The sequence below is a fragment of the Engystomops pustulosus genome, chromosome 2 (genome assembly GCF_040894005.1).
Source record: "Engystomops pustulosus chromosome 2, aEngPut4.maternal, whole genome shotgun sequence".
In the NCBI taxonomy this organism is placed as follows: domain Eukaryota; kingdom Metazoa; phylum Chordata; class Amphibia; order Anura; family Leptodactylidae; genus Engystomops; species Engystomops pustulosus.
In genome coordinates this window covers 123,176,204-123,195,838 of record NC_092412.1, presented here as the reverse complement: position 1 = coordinate 123,195,838, position 19,635 = coordinate 123,176,204, and the positions used below count along the sequence as shown (strand labels likewise).

Below are 19,635 nucleotides of genomic sequence, written 5' to 3'. Positions count from 1 at the left end.
AGGATAAGATTCCTGCTACCGTCTGCTTCTCACTTTGGTAGAAACTTGGGACAGTACAACACACAGGAAATCGAATTTCCATCCCCAGTCAAATAAGGAACCAATGTCCCCTGAGATCCGACACTGGTAGGGGTCAGGTAAGGCAAATGGGCAAACTAGAAAAAAAATCAGTTCCTGTGCGCTACCCACAGAGGAGTCAGATGCGATTTAAGGAAATTTAAAAAACCAAACAACTTATTTTCTTAAATCACATCTGATCCTCTATGAGCAGCATGAGGAATCTTAGCCGTATTTTCTCTACAATTGGACTATTTGCCTTCTTACATATACAATACAGTGGATTGCAGATTCTTGTAGTACAACTCAATACAAAAATTTTACTGCTAAAAGAAGTTGCGGAAACTACGCAAGAAAATAAGTTTAAAGTGTTATGCTGATGGCTCAGAGTTGGAGTCTCTATTTTCACGACAGGTATAAAAACAGAGAAAATAGCGAGTTGCCATTTATACAGGCAATTGAAATGCACCAGACTTCTACACTCACATTTCTAGAATGAAACTACAAAGGACAAGACTCAATGTTATTTCTTGAGTACTCTGGATCATCAGACCAGCAGGCAGATAGTAAGTGTTCCCATCTCTACTGTGGCTGGCATTCAGCCTTCAGCTGCTAAAGATTACCTGCCGAGACTGATAATAGTACAACATATATAAAAAGCTATTTTATAGCATATCTCCATCTGTTAGTCTTTACAATTTCTTTTCTTTCTGAATTTTGATAAGATCACAGTCCATTGTACAAAGGCAAGATAAAAATGTAACATTATGTTGGGTAAGCAATTTAAAGTAAACGACCCCTAAGATTTCTTTTTTTGTGACCGATCATTTTAATTAGATGCCAGTTCTGAGTTAACATGTCTACACCTGTCTACCAACCTAAACTGCAATGCAGGTCTGCAATGTTATTTAGAATCACCTTCCTATTTTTTCTTACCTGATGCTCTTCTAATGAAGATACCATTGAAGACAGGCACATATAATGTCAAAGTAGCGAATGGAAACTCTAAGGCAAATATGGAAGGCTACTCATAAATCTAGTTTCAGGAATAAGGGAATGGTCCAAAATTTAATTTAACTTTTCACCATTAATATTTTAAAAGGGTTGGCCACTTTACTTCATGTTTTCTGTCAGGTAGGATAAAGGGTAACTTACTAATATACATCTGGTTAAACTCATCACCTGCCATTCCTGTCCTTAAAATGGCCGTAGATGGAGGGTGATATGATCTGAAACTGTTTATGTTCAATCTAAGTTGCTTATGATAGTGTTAATAAATACAAGCCTAAAGGAAACCTCTCACCAGAAGCCCTTTTCTGGCTCCCCCATAGAGAATAGTGTGCACATTACCAAACAGTTTTTAAAGTAAAACTGTCTTTTTCCAAAAAAATAAGATAAGTTAGATCCAAATGTACCATTCTGTATGCAGAGCTGTGTCCCTAGTCCTAAAGGAGTGGCTAGTGAGGAGTGGGGCAGACATGTATGATGTCCTGATAGGGGAAGAGATGGGGGGAGGAGATATGGAGGACAAGTTTTTTTTTTTTTTTTTATCCGAAATTGATGCATAATGGAGTGGTTTCCCAAGAGTGGAGAGTAACCACTTCTCATTGGCCACTCCCATGGAGCTAGGGACATAGCTCTGCAGATAGAAGGATAAACTCCTTGGCAATGTGTACAGTATTCTCTATAGGGACATGGAGCCAGAAAAAGGGCTTCTGATGACAGGTCCTCTTTAAGGTCCTGGAAGGAGGGTTCGTCATGGACAGTTAGGATCACCTGATCCTCCATCTACCGCCATTTTATGTACAGGAATGACTGGCTGATGAGGTAAAAGAGGTAAAAGACATTTTTGAACCAGGAGCTTTAATTTACATTTCAAGAAAATGGTGCAGAACTTTTAATAAATGTAGATTTGTAACTTTCTAAATATTCATCCCCACATACACATGTGTAGAAATATGAAGAAAACATGAAGTAGACAACCCATTTAATGTCTAGATTTATCAGAAAGTTATGTACTTGTAGTCTCAATCTTTGATCAACTCTTTAAACGTTTTTTTTTTTATAAGATTATTAATAAAAAGAAAGAAAGCTTATTGTCTTAGCCTTTTTTTCTGAAAAACACCCATGATTTGTGAGACGTGTATTCTGGTTTAGAACTGTTCCCACTACCCACCCGAAAATCCAAAAATAAAGCAAAATGTTGCCGGCATCCAATTCAATATCTATCAGTATATACAGAGAAACAGTGTGTTTACAGATAACATCACCCATTCTCACGTTTTAAAATGGCTATTCAGTTTAATATTATGTACTCCTTTCTTCTAAAATCAACTTTTAGAATGATGCTAATGTGCCAGAAGGGTTCTGATGGGTGTTACCATAAACCCTCCATGTTGTAGCTTCAGAGGCCAACTGTGTGAAATTAAAGTAGGCAGAGGGAGGGTGAAGTTCCAGCCTATGACGACAAAGCACACAGGGGCTACTGTAACACTTTGCATAATTTTAAAAGTTAATTTGATAAAAAAAATATTAGATTAATACATTCAGGGTCCCTGGATCTATTAGTAAGTTTCCCTGGTTTATTATACTTAATTTTGATAGGACCCCACTACAATAATTGCTTGACATGTTGCATCATAGCATATACTGATGGATCAATAAAGAAAGAGACAATGAATTGGATGCTAGTATCATCTTGCTTCATTTTTATCAGTCTATCTCTGAACTTTTATTACTGCTTGCAAGAGATAACCCTTTCCATAACAGTGATATCACTCACTAGTATCTACATGAAGCTACCTTACCCCATCTTCTCAAGTGCAACTGCAAGGCCACTACTTTTATAGATTTTAGGTACAATGATTCTTTTCTATATATTTTATCCATCTTATATGCAATCCAATCCTACTTCATGGACATATTTATTAATAATACATCTGTGTAATGCTTTCTGTGTTTAATCATACAGAGCATGTGTTAGTAAGGTAACCTTGACCCTTCAAACCTTGTTAAGCATTTCTATGCATAATGCATTGATTCATCACATAGCGAGAAAATTTGCAAACAGCCATATTAATATATCAGACACTCGATGCAGAATAGAAGCTGAGATAATAGGCAGTCTGTATAACAAATGAAGCCTTCCATAAAAGTGCTAATAACAATGCAATCATTTCTGGCTTGGTATGTCACATCATCATCTATACTGAGCGTCTCATGACCCCTCTATTGATAGAGACACCTGCTATTTCCTTATACATTTATTTCCAATAAGATTACTGTGCCATAGGACAAGTGAGGATGGCTTGTCTTTTCCATCCATAGCTTATCAGCTCAGTCATGCATCATTAGTAAAGGTTACAAGATATACATGAAGTAATCCTTGCCCCCCACAATGGAGAAAAAGGTCATTTTCTAGAACAAAACTCAATTTCACTTTAACAGAATGTTTTTCAGCTGGTCAGATGTATTATAGAGTATTTTGGCTGGCAGATGTAGTCATTTTATAGCAAGAACCCCTAACAATATAATGTCTATTAAACCCCAACTATATGCTGTTGAATGGGAAAATAGGCCGCTGACACAGGTGCTGCAACTAAACACTTATGTTCTTGATGTAGAGACCTGCCCATTTTCCAGCTATAACATGAATTGGATGCCTTTTGTATAAACAAGAAAAGCACAAAGGGTACTTACGCTAAAACCTTTACAACTATAAATATTGAAGGAATTTTCCAAGGCTTATATGGGTATTCCCACACAGACAAGATTCTTAAATATACTCAGGATAACAAAATAACACATTCTCTAGTTCACCGTTATTAACAAAAATACAGCATTTCATAGTTATAAATCCAACCTGTCTCTATAAGTCCTGTTTAACACAGTTTGGGTTGCCCTGGGATCTGACTGTAAATCTTCTGACTTAGGGTCGGGAAGGGTCTTCTCATGAATATCTTCTCATGTGTGATTGCTGCACTATTCTCTGCCTCCTGCCCCTCCCACCTACATTCCAAGACCAGCTCAACCCCACACACTTCCTGCCGGCAAGCAGCTTGCACAGACTTAGTCTACAAGCTACATAATATCTTTATAGCAGGTGAAGGAGGCATGTAGCAGGCCTGACTGTGCAAGTGATATAGCTGAGATAGCAGAGTTGAGAGTGTCATTGTGTGTTATATGCATCTCATGATCTGTCTCATCTCATCTCTGATCTCTCTCATCTCTCTTTATCTATGTTTCAGATACTAGTGAATGTTCAGAAGCTAAATGGAAGGGTAGATAAACCTGGACCCTGATAATGTAACCAGATTGTTAGCCCACAGCATCATTACTAGGGGGTTAAAATTTTAGATCCCTCTTTCATGGGAAAATCCTGTTAAGTTAAAACATACAGTCTAAACAGGTCTAGTCTTTCAGCCACTCTATTTATTCTCTAGGGGGTTGTTGAATATAGCCAGGTGGTGAAACTGAAAGTCTCAATCATCTGATCACAATGATGAAAAACGTATGACTGGGGGTTTTAACAACTTTAAAGATGCATTTCTACTTTCCAATGATATGCCATTACACTCTGGAGTTCCAACCTCCCAGACCTACCCCAATCTTGAGAATGTCTTAGTACTTTTCTTCACAGCGAACTCCCAAGTAAGTGTTGTTCTGAGAAGAGTGGCATTTTAAATCGGTTTAGCTGTGCTAAAGATATTGATGATGTAAAGTTAGGATAGATAATGAATAAGGTCGGTGGTCTCATACCTGGCATGCCCACCTTTCAGCTGCTCACAGGAATTAATACACAGTGAATGGAACAGAAAGCAAACAGGTTGCAGCTCAGCCGAGTTTTGCTGATCCACAGTTACTAGATGAGGCTTTTTTCCGGTTCTTTACTTGTAAACTATTTGTTGAGAGCAGCTGATTTGTGGGATGCCACTTGTCAGACAGCTAGTGACAGGTTCCTATAGATCCCTTAAACTAACAGTCACCCTTGTTTTAGCTAAAAACTGTTTCCCTTACATTCACAGAAAAATAACTTTAAATTATATTCCCTGGCATCAGAGAAGGCTTGTCCTGCTCTACAAGCCACTCCTTACTTGTCCTCCCAATGTCCCATGCCTCTTCTCAGCATGTCATGTGACCTCATCATCACAGGTCCTTTAGCCTCCTAACATAAGCAAATTGTACTCCATAGATATATCTGATCACATGAAATCACAGCAGCCTCCATGGACTTCTACTCCTCCCCATCCTCGATGGATTTCTATTTCTCCCCATCCTCCATGGAGGTTGCTGTAATGTGATCAGATACATGCATGGGTTAGATGTTGCAGATGTAACAGGACCTTTTATTATGTCATTCTATTGCAGCCATGGAAAGGAATCATTTAGGGATAAGGGCAACACTTTTTAGTCATCGTTTTTAATGAAGCCTTTATTTTAGGTGGGTTAATTTGCATGACAGGTTCTCCTTAAGCCTAGAAGACTCATTTATTGATCAACCTGGAAATACAGTATGTTTATTATTATTATTACTAATACTAAAAACACTAATAAAATATTCCTAATTTTTCAAAAACAAATTGCAAGCTAAAAATCATCATCAATTGTCCCAACGATTTGAGTGTTTTCAGCACAAACTAGGGTTAATTCTAGACAGACAATGGGAAAGGTTAAGTGATGCGTTGGATCCTGGGACAGATAAACAGTTTGATCACAGAACATTTAGGATATTGATGATTCTGTACCATATAGCCTGATAAATCATGTTGTTTTCTCTTACAGAGTTCTTCTGTCTCCAAACATCCGATGAATGGAATATTTAGCCCTGGCATATCCCATTGTTTAACTAAAATAAAAGTCAAAGGACGGCAAAATTTCTTTTGAAGACTTATATTATCCAAATAATCAAAGGTCATTTCTAATTGCTCCAGATGAAGTCGAATTTTAAGATGATGAATAACATTTAAATTCATTTTGATTAGATTCACCAATAGTTACAAATACATTTCAGGCAACAGCAGAGGTAAAGTACTAAATGCATGGCTCATTGCCTACTTATCTATTTACAAATAAAAAACATATTTGTTTTCAGCATGAGTAACTATTCAGAATGCAAAATGTACAGACTGGAGTATAATATAAAGTAAATTAATTTTCAGGTCATTCAGGCTTATTTATAATGTGCTCCACACACTGCATCACTGACTTCATGAGAAAACTCAACTGAACGACCCCCTTCATCCACCACAAGCCAGTAAAACACGGGACGTTTGTTATCTGCCTGCTACACAAGTCGCCAACCCCTTTAACCCCTTCGCGCTCCGCGGCGGATATATCCGCCACGGAGCGCAGTGACTTAGCGCTCAGTGGCGGATATATCCGCCACGGCTCCTATGCCGGCTCGGCTCTGGATCAGAGCCGAACCGGCATCGGGAAACACGGGGTGCCGGCTGTAACTAATAGCCGGCACCCCAGTGTAACAACCGCGATCGGAGTTGTCTCCGATCGCGGGTGCTTAACCCGTTAGATGCCGCGGTCAGCGCGACCGCGGCATCTAACAAGTATCTAGGGGGTCTTTCCCCCACGATCGGCCCCCCCGAACCGTTTTCGGGGGGCGCCGATCGTTGCTATAGTAACTCTGGGGTCCGATCTGGACCCCAGAGTTACTAGCAAGAATTGCCAGTAAGATGGCGTCTGTGACGTCATCTTACTGGCAAAGTGCCAGCCTATGCAAGTGTATAGGCTGACACTGATAATACTCTGCAATACATGAGTATTGCAGAATATTATCATGAAGAAGCAATCAGAAGATTGCTTCTTCATGTCCCATGGTATAAAAGTGAAAAAGTAAAAAAAAAAGTTATTCAATAAAAAAATAAAGTCATAAATCACTAAAAATGCCCCAAACCCCCAAAACATATAAAGAGACATATAACTCAAAAAAAAAGTCTAAATCATAACACAAACCCCACATATATAGTATCACCGCGTCCGTAACAACCCGTAGAATAAAAGTAAATCATTATTGAACCCCCACGATAAACGCCGTAAAAAAAAACTGTTATAAACCCTCCAAAAATTATGATTTTTACCTTTTCAATCCCACAAAAAATGCTATAAAATGCGACCAAAAAACCATATGTACTCAGACATGATACTGGTGCAAAGTACAACATGTCCCGCAAAAAACAAGCCATCAACCAGCTCCGTAGCCAAAAACGTAACAAAGTTATGCCACTTGGAAGATGGCAATACAAAAATTATAGATTTTTCCCCACATTAGGGTTTTGTTTGACAAATTTAGTAAAACGTAAGAAAATATATTCATGTCTGGTATCCCCGTAATCGTATCAACCCATAGAATAAAGCTAACATGATTATTAGTCTATACGGTGAACACCAAAAAAAAAAAAGTCAAAAATCCAGTACAGAATTGATGCTTTTCTACTCCTGCCCTCAAAAAAAGTTCCTAAATTTTCAACAATAGGTGATACCAACCCCAAAATGGTAACAATGGAAAAAGCATCTCATCCCGCAAAAAAAATGCCGTCACATGGCCCCAATAACGAAAAAGCGAAAATTTTATAGCCTTCAAAAGGGGCCAATGAGGAAACTAAATTCCTGGCAGCTGCAGCGCCCTCCTTCCCTTCTGCGCCTCGCTGTGCCCCCATAAAACAAGTAACGGCCACATGTGGGGGGTCTTTGTACTCAGGAGAAATTGCAGAACAAATTGTATGGTGGGTTTTCTCTTTTTATATTTTGGAAATGTGTAAATTTTGGTGCTAAATGAACATATAAGGGAACAATATGACCATTCTAAATTTCACCTCCATTTTGATTCAATTACTATGAAGATCTCAAGGGGTTAACAATCTTCGTAAAAGCTGTTTCTGATAGCTTGAGGGGTGCAGATTTGAAAATGGGTTGGTTATATAGGGGGTTTTGATGCTAAATATGTAAAATTTCATTCAAAACTGTATTTATCCCCAAAATAGTCAATTCTGAAAATCCGGAAAAGCGATATTCTATTTGCAAGCCGCGTGACGTCAAAATAAATTATCCAGATATTTCAGAAATTATGAAAATGTAAAGTAGACAAATGGGAAATGTTATTCAGCAACTTATTTAGCTGGTAAATCTATCTGCCTGGAAACGCAATGATTTAGAATTTCGAAAATGGCAAATTTTTCAAAAAATTCATCACATTTTCTTTTTTTTGTAAATAAACGCAAAACTTATCTGCCAAAATTTACCACTAAAATGAAGTACAACATGTGGGGAAAAAACAATCTCAGAATCGTTTTGATAAGTAACAGTGTTCAAAAGTTATAACCATATAAAGCGAAGCAAGTCAGAATCCAAAAAAATCGGGCTGAGCCTTAAGCTGTAAAATGGCTGCGTCCTTAAGGGGTTAAGATCCAATAAGGCACAATAGAGCAGATGGTTCATTCCTATAGTCAAACCATCTAATCTTAAAATGCACAAAAGCCCCTGGCATAGGTATTAGTAAATCAATGTGAAATATTCATGAAAAAAGTAAACAATGCAAGGATCAAGGAGGACTAGCTGGATTTCTAAATTATTGCTTCCTGTATCTCTGCCATTTAAACATTCTGCAATCTATATTATGTGGTTAACATAAGTGTTTTTTAATTAGTTTGTTTAATAACTAGTTCATCAATAAATTTCTGTTTGCTTATAGCTACCTATACCTTGTATTCTTTACAACATCACCGCAGGTGAAGATGCAAGAGCTTACAGAGCAGTAGATGGAGCAACAATTGTTTTGCATAGATGCCGCACTTCTTCTGGCTGGGCACTTGCATCTTCACCCACTGTAATGTTTAAAAAAATTACAATAAAGAAAGAAGTTTGCTACCCATGATACAGATGTGTCCGCCCTTCACTTGCATTGGGTTAAGAAATACAATTTAATACTAATATGATATCAATGATACCTTTTTATATATTTCTATAAAATGTCAATATTATGGGGGGAGATCATGCACCAGTGTATGATAAAGGCCCGCACCCCTGACCCCCCCCCCCCAAGCCTCTTGATGCATCCGACAGGTGGCACGACCTTTGCAGGTTTTTCAAAATTATGCAGGCATGGGGTGGAAACGCACCTTGCTCCCCCACTCTGGCACCCATCGAACCCCTCTACACCCCCTCCATGCCCACATGAATTTGAGATTATTTCACTGCCAGTTTCCTAGATTTCTAATGAATCCATTACATGTTTTATAACCACTAACTATTCCTGTTAGGATGTCATTATCCTAGTATCAGCTTATGTAGCTTGTTATTATGTGAAGAATAAAATTTGAAGTTTTAATGGAGGATTTGCTGTACTGGAGGATTTTCTTTTCTTTCAATGAAGGAGAGTGATGGTAGATTTGCTTAAAAACACATGAACATATTTTTTTATTATTATTATTATTAGCATAGCACATACAAATACCACTCCATACAGAATCCATCCGGAGGATAAGCAATCCCAGCACAAGTGATTGTGGGGCCCCAGGGAATATAACTAATCCTGTATATATTGTACATGATTATATTCTTTATCTATGGATAAAGGGAACTCTTTTTATTCAGTGCTTTATATGTATATTTGGTACTACATATTTATTTAACTTTCTCAAATGCACATCTTCCCATCCTTGTTAATTATAGAGTATACCAGAATTTCTTCCATTAAATTCTCTCTCTCTCTCTCTCTCTCTCATATATATATATATATTTTTTTTTTTAAACGATATATATATATATATATATATCGTTAAAAAAAAAAAGCTGAAAGTCAGCTGACATGTCACAGTATCCTGCAAGAGGGTAACAATGGCGACGGGTTTCACCTCTAGTCGCATTCTCCATTGCAGGCTTACTTTCAGCCCCCATGTCCGGCCATGCTCTAGCGCCCTTGCTACTGCTACCCTGTTATGGAGCAACCATCCCATCATTGTAAGACTATATATAACTTACTGTAAATGCAGGGCAATTCATAATAATGCTCCTACTTATCTGTGTAGTCATGTCTTGAAGCAGCAAGAAAAGATGCCTTTTCAATAACAGAAGCAAAAGAAACATATTTAATACAGTTTTAGAAATGTTATTTCTTTTCCTTGTAATATCTAAACCCCCTGGACAGTCTTGCAGTCTGAAGTCACCTTTGTGTTATGTCCCAGCATTGCTTAAAGTAATGGATGTTATATGGAGAGCAGCCAGTTCTTTCCTGCCAGGTCTGAGAAGAGTACAATCTTCCCTTAAAGCTCTCGCTCTTCCTTTTCTATGACATTGAATGAAGCATTTAGCTGAAGAAGCTTTTATTCCTACTACCATATTTTTCTGAGAATTTAAAAGGAATGAAGAATGGCTGCTGGGAACAACAGGAGCGTGAATGTTATGTTGCAGAACTATGGTTATTAGATTGTCTTGTGGGTCATCCTTGCTTTTATCACACATTTAGAGACAACACCAAACTCTGCTCTGTAATTTCTAAATAAGAGGCAAGGAAAACAAGACTCCAAAATAACAGTGTTAAAGGACGCTCTTATTTGCAAAAAGTTAAAACCTTCCTTCGGATAGCAATGAAGGGTGAGCAGTCGAGGTCAGCATACAATTACAGCATAAAAGTAAGAATATAATGACAGGTTGAAGCTGGGGAAATAAAAAAATGCTTGTATCAAAAGGTATACAATAACCCCCCATTGGTTACAATTTTTAGTGCACACCTTTAATTCCATACATTAAAGCAGAGGCATCATACTTGATCACTGCATAGCAATTCAGGTCCATGACGCCACTTCACTTTATAGTAGCAGCAGAAGGTAAGTCACATGTAGATTAAAAACAGTAGACATATTTTTCATTCTTTCTTTCCTTTTTTTTTTTTTTTTTTTTTTTTTTTTACAGAAAACCAAAATAGCATGAATCAAAGCGCAGTAAACTCAAAAGAGCACCTAAAATATGAAACATTGTTATCATTCCATTGTCATAATGTGTGAGCAGAGAAGAACTCATCATTGGGAGCTCATTTATTATAACCTTACCATGTAAAGTAAAGTAAACCTCATAGATGCTCAAAATACATAACAAAATCTGAACGACGTATAGCCAATAACTAGTCCTTGTCACAATGTATGAAGGCAATAGCACCTATCTTTGCTGATTTCTATCTGGTAATGTTTGAGGCATTACCTTGAGATTTTTGTCTTGCATGTATAACCTCTTACTAAAAATTCACCATTCTGACCATGATCCATGGTAGTAATAAAAGTGAAAAAAAAAATTATATTCAGTGAGAACAGGCAATATTAATAAGTAGAAAACAGGGGGGGGAGCTACACTTGAGCACCTTTTTGGGTTACAGCTTAGAACATAAAACAGAGGTACACTCACAATTCTGCATGGGAAACTGGACAAATATTTTCTGCAAGATTACTGCTTGTGTATATCTCTATTTAGCTTTTTTTGCATTATTAGAAGTTTCAACACAAGCTAGTTTTACTGATGTAGTAAAACATACATCACTATATAGTAGGGTCATTAAAGGGGTATTCTGAGATAATGCAATTATAATATAAAAACCCATGATGCTATAAACTAATACAACAAAACTCAATGTCATTAATCACAAAATGGAGCTTCAATAGTTTGCTTTTGTGATTCACAAAATTGTATGGGCTTTCTAAAGTCCGTGGAGATATCTCCAAGATGGCCACTATCTACAACTACAAGTCCCATGACCCCTTAGCTATTAGTAACAGGCCCTCCCTCTCATGCTCTGCTACCACCCTGGGGATTGTGTCGCATGAGATTGGATTGTGACACGGCTGTGCTGGCTTTCATGTGTCAGAAACGGGGGGGGCGGGCCGGCAGACAATCCGACAGATTCGGACTGAGCGCAGGATTAACTTTCAAATTGTGTCGCAAGATCAAACACTTACATGGACCCGGAAGAAGAAGGTGAACTCTGGCGGACCTGAGCGGGGAAGAGACACATGCAGGATATCGGGCGCTCAATCGTAGTGAATCGTGGCAGAGTGCATTCCGGTCGGAGAATGCACTTTCGGGGAACGCGTCAAGACAGGTAAGTAAATGTGCTCCAGTGGGTTTATCCTGGCTGTGTAAATATGGCCCATTTAAAATTTTTGATCAAAAGAAGCCCAATTCACATCCAGGACATTGCTGTGCACTGTAGATGTAATTTGCATCATAATAAAAACATTATACCACTATAATAATAACTTGTACAACAGCACAACCAACACAAACCAAATAAAGACAAATAAAGCAAAAAGTCCTTTGATTCTTGTGGCAAACAAATATATGTTTCCTATTCCTCTCCAAGGAAACACAAGTAATGATGTTATGCTAAATAGACAAGGTTTCATTAATATAACAACACATATACAAAACTGCAAAACAATAGTTTGGTAAGAAGGTAGAAGTTATTGCATTTCCTTATGTGCAGGTTTTCCTTCGACTCTGTTTAGCATGACCCAATAGAGCCTGCATGCAGTCTATCAAGAAAGACATCGCAAAAATAAAATGCCATGTTCTACTGATTTTCCATCCATCTGATTTATAGGCAATCACATGTTTTTTACATTTCCAGTTAACAACTTGTCAGGAAGAATTATTTGATCAAACTCATTGTTTTTTTAGTAAGAAAAATTATCCAAACCCGATTATGCTGCACTCAGGGTCCAATTTTTTGTCAACTATTACCACTAAGTTAGGAAAGCTGTGGTGATGAGTAGTACAACAGTGCAATCACACGGCGACCTTTAAAAGCATCAATTCCATTTACAGAAACAATAAAATAAAAGCACTGAGCCATGTAATATCTTCTCTGCCATTTTTAAAGTTTGTTTCTCCATTTAAGGTATGTGTGATAACCTTTCTATTCTAGCCTTGTTCTACAGCTTGTGATGGGAACACATTTGTCTGAAAATAATAAGCCCAAACCAATCCCCAAATTCCACAAATATATACCATTCCCTAATGTGAATAAATACACAAAAGACATTTGGGAGCCTCTGATAACACTAGTGATGTATACACAGAATATTTACATATTTTTAAAGTGATGCAACCTCCTATTTGCTCTCATCAGACAGCATTTTTCTCCTGGATTTTTCTACCTTTTTGTTGTCTTCTATGTTACCCATGATGTATCAGAAGATCATCACATTGGCAACTAGAGAATGTACCATCTGTGCCTGCTGGATTGACAGTGTGATAATCCTCCTCACTATATTATTTAGAAGATAAGTTTTCAGCCAGTGGAAAGCCCAATAGCCTCTCTAATTATTACTTTTTTTGAGATTTTACTACTTTAATATTCTGAATATTCTTTGTAAACACAATGTCAACATATCTTGAATAAGATGTAAACCTAAAAGTAAGAAGTAAACATAGCAACAGCATTACATGCAAATATCAATAAGCTATAGTGTAGTTGCTAGCAGTGTTCAAAGGCTGTAGATCAGTCATTCTAACTATAAACTACATGGGTTACAAAATACCACATCAGAAAACACTAACACTGTTGGAACAGTGGAAGCTGCACAAACCTCCAGTTTACCCCCTGTGCCATCCCCCCACTGCCCTTCAGATCCCTGGCTGCTGCCGCCACCCAGAACGAAGCCCCACTGTCCAATGCTAGCGGATAGAAACCTCTCCATGGCCATGCAGTGCTATACATGCACACAACCCACCACACCATAGAGAAAATCATAGCTATGTATTATAACAACAGTGCCCACACACAATGCCACACATCCATGGACATACTCCTACCAACAGGGAGCAGATAACAAAGTCCCCCCACTGAATGTCAGCAAATCAAGACCCAGAAAACTGTGAGGTACCGACAAAATGAGCAGCAGAACCGCACAACCACCCATTATCAAAGCAACAGCATTCATCCGCAGAGTGGCAAGGAATGGAAGAGCAATATAAAAGAAGAAAAAACTAAGTTAAAAATGAGAATTATTTGTGTAGCAGTCTTTACATACCTAACACATTTAAACATGTTTTCAATAGTAATGTATCATACCAGGGGATTTTCATGAGAGATCCACATATTATGCCAAGGTGACCAATTGTCTTTTATAAAATCTGTAAAGCCACTAATCCCTGCAACCACAAAAATGGTGAGTGGCCACACATGGGTAGGCCAAATGCCTTTTAAAGGCTTCCTCCAAAAGATGGTTCTGACATAAATTTAAGGCAAGAAACCGTTCCAGATCCCACTGACTTAGTGAATTGTTTCTGCAGTTTTTATTAAAAACTCTACAAAGCCTTTTGAAGCTTTGACATAGAGTACACAATTATAGACTGTATTAGTAGCTGTTACAGCCACATTACTTTAGGCATCGCATGATCAAATCTTGTGTTTACTCTAAATTGGTGAATGTTGCTAGTACGCCCTAGTCCGCCCAATATATTGAATGTTGAATACTTCTTTAACTCCCTCAAAAACATATAAAACTATTTAAACTGTCTAATATCTCTTAGAAAATGTGAGTAAAACTTTGCAAATTTTTAGCGTAGAGTAGTAATAACACTACTTACATATCATAAAACAACCCTGGCTTGGCAAAATGATCAGTTTTAAGACAAAATCATAGAGGTCAGCAAATAACTGCAACAGCTCTTTGAAGCTCCAAATTAACAGAAACAGAAGCCTGGTCACAAAGCATGAGCTGATTTTGCCATTTCCAACGAGATAGACAGAAAGTGCTGTACTTGAGGTTAATTAGCGTGTTGAGCTTGGAACGCTTCACTGAACTAGATACAAGATGCAACTATTTCAGTATCCAACCAACATAAATCATCTTCTTCGGAATAAAATACCACTGGTTCAAAATACATGTTGTCACATTAATGCCTCCATGTCCAGGTAAGAAGATGGATATGGAAAAGATAGATGACGAGATATCAATTTGGCCATAGATACCTTTGACACAGAAAAACAATTTAAAATAATTCATCCATTCCTACTTTTATTTGCAGACCAAACAGTATGCAAATTATAACCTATGCCTAGTTTATAACAGACCTTCCTCACATAAACATTTATTCTCCCAGTAATAAATGATGGATAGGAGCTTTGAGTGTCCAAGATGCTGGTATCTGTGCTAACTCATGTTTCAGAACGTCTTCAGTCTTGGTCTGATTCACCCTTCTACAGAACATAAGGGGATTCTATTCATAGGTGCTGAAAGACACCACTACTAAATATTTTGTGATCTCCTCTACCACCAGCCACGAGTTCTTGCTACATTCATAATTCTCCTCCTGCCTCATTGCCTTATGTGTGGATTCTTACCCATCTTTAGCTTGTGAGATCAGGCGGTCAGATATAGGTTACCAACTAACCCTAGAGAAGTAGCAACAGTCTAGAATTCCTTATATTCCACAAGAAAATATATTACATCATAACAAAATTACATAGACAATGCCTTCAATTACATAGCAGATGCCTTAGGATTTGTACTTCTACTGGAGAGTTACATCACATTCTGTTGGTGTGGTGTAAGGTGGCTATGCTGTATCACGAAGTTGAGTCATGGACAGCATCATTTTCCATTGTTGCAAGATCTTTTTTACCTTTGAATTTAGCCACAAACAAACATATATATAGTGGTAAAATTAAGGTTCTTTAGGTTCATGGCAAAGAATATTACATGTTTATCCTTTATATTTAAGTAAATCTTTAATCGAGAATATTCAATAAGAACCTTATAATGCTCTTTCCATTATTTTGTGTAACACAGAAATAGTTCTTTGAACTCTGCATTCGAAGGACCAATAAGGAGTCATGGGGCTGAAGGGGTTGGCACAAGTTTTGGGAAGAACAGTCATGCTGGAACCCCCCACCCTCCCCCCCATTTAACTAGGACATTATTACAAGTCAGAGTGCCAGCTGCCAAAGGTGCATTATGTGAATGTACTTGCCCTATAGGGCAAAGGAAGCTTCAAAGACATGGCAGACATCCTATGTTTTTACATTCACATACAATTACTGTATTTTCAGGTCAATCCTTAAATTATATTATTATATTATGCAAATAAAATCACCATGCTGTTTTTTTGTTATTTTAATTGAGCTAACACAGACAGACTGAAGTACTTGGTATATACACAGTTAGAATCGTTTTCCGTTCCTCCTGAAATAGAACTCTACCACATGTCTCCAGCAGGATAGATTTAGGTCCTTTCATGCATTTGAAAGCTGATAGCAACAGGACAAAACTTATTGCTAAACTGCCTGTTGGTCTTTTTGCATGTCACCATTATAATTGCTGTTATTCCAGAAAAGATTAACAGAATTGTATGACTCCCTATCTGGGGAACCTTTAGTTTGTGTCTGTGCTCATACAGATTGCTACGAAAGGTTTGTTTTTCATATCTTATCTAACAAATGGATGCACCAGATTGTGTTTGTAGCTGTTGTTCGTACGTCAACTATGTTCCCATCCACCTTAAATAGGAAGTTCTATGTGAATATAGAACATTATAGTTTCAGATGTAAAAAAAAAGAGAATATGCTACATTAAAGAGACAAACAACTGATAATTTTAGAGTTACTGGATTTGTTCTTTTTCCATACAGACTGGAATGACACTTGTCAAAATGTAGAATCATACTCCAACAATATTTCTTACTTTTGTACACCTTGTAAAGGCTGAGTATTGAGGTCATAGTCACCATATGTCTTTTATTAATTTTGTGCAAGTGAGGATTTAACTGCTGTAACTTTTTTACCTCTGGGCTCCCAAAACATATGTATGTTTTTATTACACCTTTGGTGTTTTTTTCTTATAGAATTTAAAGTAAAATATGTATTTATTATATTATAACAGCAATGAAGTAAAGAGAAAGAAAATACACATTTTCGACTTATTGGTCCACATTTACTAAGATGTGCAGTATGCCTGTGTATAGTGCTGAGTGCACCAGATTCAGGATTTCTGGCGCACAGTCTGTATGAATCTGGTGCTCCCTGCACTGCCTCGACAGAGTGCACCACTTCTTTTTCCCTTTTACTTCCTTTAACATAGGGCGTGTGACACACTTCTGTCGGACTTTGCATGTTAAATCTGGTGCACAGTAAACTGAGTGCCGGAATGCCCCCTTCAGTGCAGAAACTTGTGTCACATAAAGAATAGTGCAGCTGTGCCATAAAAGGGTTGCGTGCAACAGAAATGTTTTATATGTACAAGCAGTTTGCACCTAAAAGTACATGCAAAGTCCGTCTCACAGCCCTTAGTAAATGTGCCCCATTGTTCCTAATTTTTGTTAATCTAAAAATATAGACATAAATAAAATCGAGGAATGGATTTTCAACTTGTTGTTTATGTGGAATATTACGAGCAAGGATTTTGCTACATCAGTTTCTTATATTAGTTGTATTTTCTTATTTATTTTTGTACTTATATATTTTATATACAGAATGTACCCAAGAAGCCATGAAAACCCTGTTGGGTATTCAAAAAGTATATTATTTAATTTGAAGTTTTGTCAGTGTAAATAGAGTATCCAAGGGAGAGCAATCACCAAAAGGGCAAAAGGTCAGTTCAGTTGAATTCTCAACTTTGTAACAGAACCTTCACACCGACTAATGTTATTCAACTGAGAAATTGGTCCAGTACTTGTGGCCATACTATGAGTAAGAGTATGCTGTAACACTTGACACATAGGTTCACATCCACCTACATTGCGAATTATGTGCCATGTTTTTATGCTATCAAAAGATTTGGAAATAAAGTATTGAAGAACGTTACCCATGATTTCCGGACCAGGTTCATGTTGTTGGCATCCAAGGGGATCAGGCATAAGTAGAAATGGCTTCATGCTTTTACACCTATCAGTGGCATAGCTGACATGAATTGAAAACATACTACAAATGTTGATGCAGATCTACGGCTTCCCCTGACCAGGCGAAGAATGGCTTGGAACGGATTGAGACTTTTGGATACTTTTTGCAGCTTTTGTTTTAAAAAGTTGCAAATGCACTAAAGACCAGGTGCCACATGTATCAATATGGAAAAATTGCGCAGATACTTTTGATTTATGATACATATGCTGCACAGTGTATAAAATGAATAATGATAATCTTTATTTATATAGCACCATCATATTCTGTACTGCTTTACAAATGTATAGCAATAAACAGGTTAAAAGATTTTAAAGGTTTAGCTCTATTGTAAGTCCTTTCAGTTAATATGTTTTAGTTGGGTTTATACAGAGATTTGGAGTCAGAGATGGAGTTTTGGAATTAAACCATATACAGGCAGTCCCCGGGTTACATACAAGATAGGGTCTGGAGGTTTGTTCTTAAGTTGAATTTGTATGTAAGTCGAAACTGTATATTTTATTATGGAAGTTCTAGACAATTTTTTTTCTTTTGCCCCAGTGACAATTGGAGTTTCAAAATTTTTGGTGTAATTGGACCAAGAATTATCAATAAAGATTCATTGCAGACATCTTACAGCTGATCATTGCAGTCTGGGACTATAGTAAAGCATCAAGAGAGCTTCACCAGAGGTCACAGTGGGCAGAGGGGTCCGTCTGTAACTATGGGTTGTCTGTAAGTCGGGTGTCCTTAAGTAGGGGACCGCCTGTAGTCTGTTTAGTTGATAAATATATTCAGTACAAATTCTGGCTTTAACACAACCATTTACAACTGCCACACTGAAATATATGTCCTAAATGCGTATTCCCTGTGCATGTTTATAGACATCATGATAGTGGCCTATATCAAACAGTCATGTCTTTTGAAAAGTGGCATCTGGGAACACTGTTCTGGAGTCATATTAAAGAAGAAAATCGTGATTATGATTATAAATGCCACAGAACCTGATATATTCATTGTTAAAGGGAACCCACATCAGGAAGGTCATTTTTAGCTGGTGACAGGTTCCAATAGCCTCTGGCATGTTGAATTCAAAAATGCCTTTGCAGTGAATCTGAGTAAATTCACTTCTCTTTATTTATTTAACATTACCTGACTCCCTGTCAGCAGAGTGTGGCGAGTCCAGGGAGGCCAGTTCAAATGTGAATTGTTTGTTGCAGTGAGCCGATGTAAGCGGGGGAGCAAAGCAGAGTCCTATGATATGTAAAGCGGTTTCAAGATTTAGATTCAAATTCCAGTTTTCTGGTATAGAAGCAGTGAAATAATAATTATTGCGACTACACCATGTACACGGCCACCCACTGCATACTTTTTAAAACTCATTTTTACGCAGGGCTACGCCAGGTCAGACAAGCGACGGCGTATGATAAATTCCCCACAGTGTTTGCATGCGATGTCTTCAACAATCTAATTTAGGCTTCAATGTCATCTGCCTCATCTGAACCTACTATAGCATCAGAGTTGGTAACTTACTGATTGCAAATGGTTTTTATCAACCAACAATATCACAGCTTTATTGCATTAAGTGAAAATGAATGCAGATTGTAAGAGATAAAATACAAAGGGGGTGCATTGAAGCTCCAGGCTTTGGATCTTGTCCTCCACCAGTAAGTCACCACTTTGTTTAAATTGTGGTGTATGCA

The 19,635-nt window shown here is 37.6% G+C and overlaps 1 protein-coding gene across 1 annotated transcript in view; it reads right to left on the bottom strand.

Moving 5' to 3' along the window:
* Positions 1 to 19,635, bottom strand: part of TMEM132E (transmembrane protein 132E) — a 304,419-nt gene that overhangs the window by 262,462 nt on the left and 22,322 nt on the right. The window lies entirely within an intron of this gene.